At 39.7% G+C, this 5,010-nt stretch overlaps 1 pseudogene; it reads right to left on the bottom strand.

The window, feature by feature from the left end:
- Positions 1 to 987: 987 nt before the first annotated feature.
- LOC105068552 (protein S100-A10 pseudogene) lies at positions 988 to 1,281 on the bottom strand (annotated as a pseudogene).
- Positions 1,282 to 5,010: the final 3,729 nt, after the last annotated feature.

The raw sequence follows: 5,010 nt of genomic DNA on the forward strand, positions 1-5,010 counted from the left end.
TCACTTTTAGGTGTACAATTCAGTGGTGTTAAGCACATTCACACTGTTGTGCAACCATCACCAATATCCATTTTCAGAATTTTCCCATTATTCCAGACGGAAGTTCTGTACTCTCTCTCCCCTGGTAACCTCTATACTACTTATATCTCAATGAAGTTGCCCATTTTATGTCCCTCACATAAGGGCAAATCACACAATATTTGGCAGTTTGTGTCTGGTTTATTTCACAGCATAATATCCTCAAGGTTCATCCATATTGTAGCATGTGTCAGAATTTCATCCTTTTAAGTCTGAATAGTATTTTATCTGTCCATACTACATTTTTGTTAATCCATTCATCAACCAATGGACACAGGTTGCTTCTGCCTTTTAGCTATTGTGAATAGCACTGCTGTGAACATCGGTGTGCATATACCTGTTTGAGTGCTTCCTTTCAATACTTTTGGGTCTATACTTAAAAGTAGAATTGTTGGGTCATATTGGCAATGCTATGTTTAACTTTCTGGGGAAAAAATTGTCACAGAAGCTGCACCATTCTATATTCCCATCAGCAGTGCATGAGGGTTTCAATTTCTCTACATGCTTGCCAACACTTGTTATTTTCTCCTTTTTTTGGATAGTGGCACAGTATTCTCTAGGTCCACTCAAATGCTACAAATGGCAGTATTTCATTATTTTTTTATGACTAATATTCCATTGTGTGTATACACACACACCATATCTTCTTTTTTTTTCAGAACTGAAAAAGGATTTTGTTTATTGGCGGCAGGAGGATGTAAGCAATATAAAAATTGAAAGCTTATCTGGTTTTAACTGACTTTTCTTTCTCTGCTTCTCCAAGGGGAGTTAGATTTTATTTGTACATTTTCTAAGGGTCCCAATCTGCTCAGGAAATCCTTATACAGGGGGAAGCTGTGGGGCAGATTCCTAAAGTGACCCTTTGGGAGACTTTTTTTTATCAGGGCAGGAGTAATTGCTCAATGCCACCTACTTCTTTCCCTTCGGCTTCATGTGTCCTACAAAAGAGTCATTGCATGCAATGATGAGCCCACTGATTTAGTGAAAAGAAGCTCTGGAAACCATTTTGCCATCTCGTCACTGGTCCAGGTCCTTCATTATTTTGCCCACGGCCAGAGGGTCTTTTTGATTTTCCGAAAATCCAGGGAACTCCTCTTCCATTAGTATTCTCAGGCCCTCCTTTGTTATATAGCCTTTATCCCCAGCAAATTTGTGAAATGTGAACATCATGGTTTCCATGGAATGTTCCATTGCAGGTGGCATTTTGGTGAGGTCTGTTGAAGCCTAGGCAGTAGGCGTGGTGGGGCTGGCAGGGACGCGTGGCCAGTGAGCAGATCATTGTGGGCTGGGCGCCTTCCACACCATATCTTCTTAATCCAGTCATCTGTTGATGGGCACTTGGACAGCTTCCATGTTTGGGCTATTGTAAATAGTGGTGTTATGAACATTGGAGTGCATGTATGTTTTTGAATTAGAGTTTTTTCCTTCTGTATATATAATCAGGAGTGGAACTGCTGTATCATGTACTAGTTCAATTTTTAGTTTTTTAAGGAACTTCCATGCTGTTTTCCATAGTGGCTGCATCAATTTGCATTCCCACCAAGTTAGAAGGGTTCCATTTTTTCCATACCCTCTCCTGCATTTATTACTTGTAGACTTTTTGATGATAGCCATTCTGACTAGTGTGAAATGATACCTCATTGTGGTTTTGATACGCGTTTCTCTAATAATTAGCAATGTTGAACATCTTTTCATGTACCTATTGGTCACCAGTATGTCTTCTTTGGTGAAATGTTTATTTAGGTCTTCTGCCCTTATTTTGATTGTGTTGTTTGTTTTTGTATTGAGTTGTATGAGTTGTTTGTATATTTTGGAAATTAACCCCTTGTTATCATATCTTTTGCAAATATTTTCTCCCATTCTGTAGGTTGTCTTTTCATTTGGTTTATGGTTTCCTTTGCTGTGCAAAAGCTTTTAAGTTTGATTAGGTCCCGTTTGTTTGATTGTAGGTTTTTGATTTGTGGCTACCAAGGTGTTCATACATTTTGATTCAATTATACCTACTTGCTTTAAACTGATAGTCATTTAAGTTCAAACACATTTAAAAAGATCTACAGTTTTTACTCCTCTCCCCTATATTTTGTGTTTTTGATGTCATATTTTACACTTTTTGTTTATCCCTTCATTGTTTGTTATAGTTATAGTTGCTTTTACATTTTTTTTTTAATTCACATACTAGATTAAGTGATTTTCAGTCCTTACTATATATGTGCCTTTCCTATTGGGATTTTTCTTCTCTTATAGATTCTTACTTTCTTTCCATTTAGAAAAGACCCTTCAACATTTCTTTTAGGATAGGTTTAGTATTGCTGAATACTTTGAGTTTTTGCTTGTCTGAGAAGTTCTTTATTTCTGCCTCTTTTCTAAATGATAATTTTGCTGCATCAAGCATCCCAGGTTGTAGCTTTTTCCCTTTTGGGACTTTGAATATATCATAGCACTTCTTTCTGGCCTGCAAATTTTCCGTAGCAAATCAGCTGATAGCCTTATGGGGATTCCCTTGAATGTGACTCTTTCTCTTGCTAACTTTAGAATTTTCTCTTTATTTCTATCTTTTGCCATTTTAATTTGATACGTCTTAGCATGTCTGTTTGGGTTCATTTTCTTTGGGACCTCCCGTGCTTCTTGTACCTGGTATCTGTTTCTTTCTTTAGATTTAAGAAGTTTCCAGCTATAATTTTTTCCAATATATTTTTGATCCCCTTTTCTCTCTCTCCTTTATCTGGAATTCCTTTCATGTCATTCTTGGCAAGTTTTATGTCATCACATAGATTTCATGTGTTGCTTTTATTTTTTTCCATCTGTCTTTCTGTCTGCTGTTTTGATGGGTGATTTTCCCATTATTCTATCTTGCAGATCACTTATGCATTCTTCTGGGTCATTTAGTCTGCTATTCATTGCTTCTAAAGTGCCTTTTATCTCAGGAACTGAATTATCTATTTTTGATTGGGTCTTCTTTATATTTTCTAGTTCCTTGTCAAAAACCACCTGTGCTTAGATCAATTCTCTTTCCTAATTCAGTTAGCATTTTTATTACCAGCGTTTTGGATTCATTGTCTGGTAGACTGATTATCTCTTTTATTGTTTATTTTTTCAGGGTTTTTCTCTTGCTCTTTCAATTTAGAGTTGTTCCTTTTGGCACTTTAGTTAAATTTCTCTGTCTCTGAGAATTTAGATGAAACTATTATGATCTTGAGGGAATGTTCTTAAGTGAGAGCATCCCTATGTAGGCTGCATGTGTTCAATGTCTTTGGCGTGAAGGCTGGATTTGATGTGGACACCAGTTATGTCTTTCGTCAGGGTGTGCTGGCTACTGTCACCTTGGTAGAGGGTGTGGCTGGTGATGGAGGAGCTGGAGCCTGCCCAGGGTATGAGGCAGGACTTACTTCTTGGCTCAGTGATTATTACTGCCCTCTTAGGGATGAAGTCTGCTACCAAGTTGCTGGAGCAGAAGCCCTCATGGTCTGGCCTGGGCCATCTCTGTTTTCTTTAACTGTGTGTGTGTTTTCCTTCTCCTCACACTCGGGCCTTTGCTCCAGAGGAGGGGAGGTGATGAAGCAAGTGGAGCTTGTGTGCTTTCAGAGGTCCAGTGCACTGCCCATGTAGGCATCTAAGGCTCTGCTTAGACACAGCGCAAGATCTTGTCTCTTTCCCTACTGTGGTCATCCCAGATCTAGTGCTAAGTTGTGGTGTGGAGTGGGTGGAGCTGGAGGATTCACCTGGCTGTGACTGGGGAGTATGGAGTGGTGGTTATGGGAGTTCAAGCAGCCACACTGCTGCCAGAAGTCTGGGCTACTTCTGGGGTGTGCAAACAATTGCTGCCACCATCCCACCTGGACCACACTCTGGGCTCCCCCAGTAACCTTTGTGTCCCTAGATTGAGTCTTTTCCTAGATGCTGGCCACCCTAGATCCAGTGCCAAGATTGGCGTAGAGTGAATGCGGCTGGGATGTTTGCTTGGCTTAAATTGGGGAGTGCAGCAAGGTGGCAGCCACTAGGGCAGAACTTTCTCTGCCTTGCCTGGGGGCAAGCCAGTACCTCCAAAAATTTAAGGTTCTCCATTTTGGTTGGACCAATTTACCTTCCCACTAACAGTGTGTATCCTTTTCACCACGTCCTTGCCAGCATCTGCTGTCTCTTGTCTTCTTGATAATGGTCATTCTAATGAGAGTGAAGAGATATCTCATTGTGGTTTGATTTGCCTTTCCCTGGTGATTAGCAAGTTTGAGCATCTTTTCTTGTGCCTGCTGGCCATATTGATGAATTCTTTGGAAAACATTCTTAGTTCTTCTGTTCATTTAAAAATTGGATTGTTTGTTTTTTTGTTATGAAATTATATAAATTCCTTATATATTTTGCATTTGAATCCCTTATCCAGCATATGGTTTGCAATTATTTCCCCATTCTGTAGGTTGTCTTTTAATTAGTTTTTTATCTTGCTGTGCAGAAGCTTTTGAATTTGATGTAGTTCCACTGGTTGATTTTTGCTTTGTGTTTGTGCTCTTGGTTTCACACACACACACACGTTACCACCAAGACCAATATTAAGGAGCTTATTTCCTACATTTTCTTCTAGCAGTTTTATGATACCAGGTTTTATGTTTAAGTCTGCGATCCGTTTCAGGTTAATTTTTGTGAGTGATGTGAGGTAGGGGTTCAATTTCATTGTCCTGCATGTGTCTCTTCAGCTTTCCCACCACCATTTCTTGAGACTATCCTTTCTCCATTGGGTGTTCTTGGCTCCCTTGTCAAACAGTAGTCGACAGCATATGTTAGGATGCAATCCTGGGCTCTCTATTCTATTCCATTGGTTGATGTGTCTATTGTTCTGCCAGTGCCATGCTCCTTCTGTTTCTACGGCTTTTTAGTCTAGGTTCAGAGGCATCCCTTCAGCTTTGTTCATTTCAGGATTGCTTGGGCTACTCGGAGTCT

This window comes from Camelus bactrianus, chromosome 5 (assembly GCF_048773025.1).
Source record: "Camelus bactrianus isolate YW-2024 breed Bactrian camel chromosome 5, ASM4877302v1, whole genome shotgun sequence".
NCBI classification, from domain to species: Eukaryota; Metazoa; Chordata; class Mammalia; order Artiodactyla; family Camelidae; genus Camelus; species Camelus bactrianus.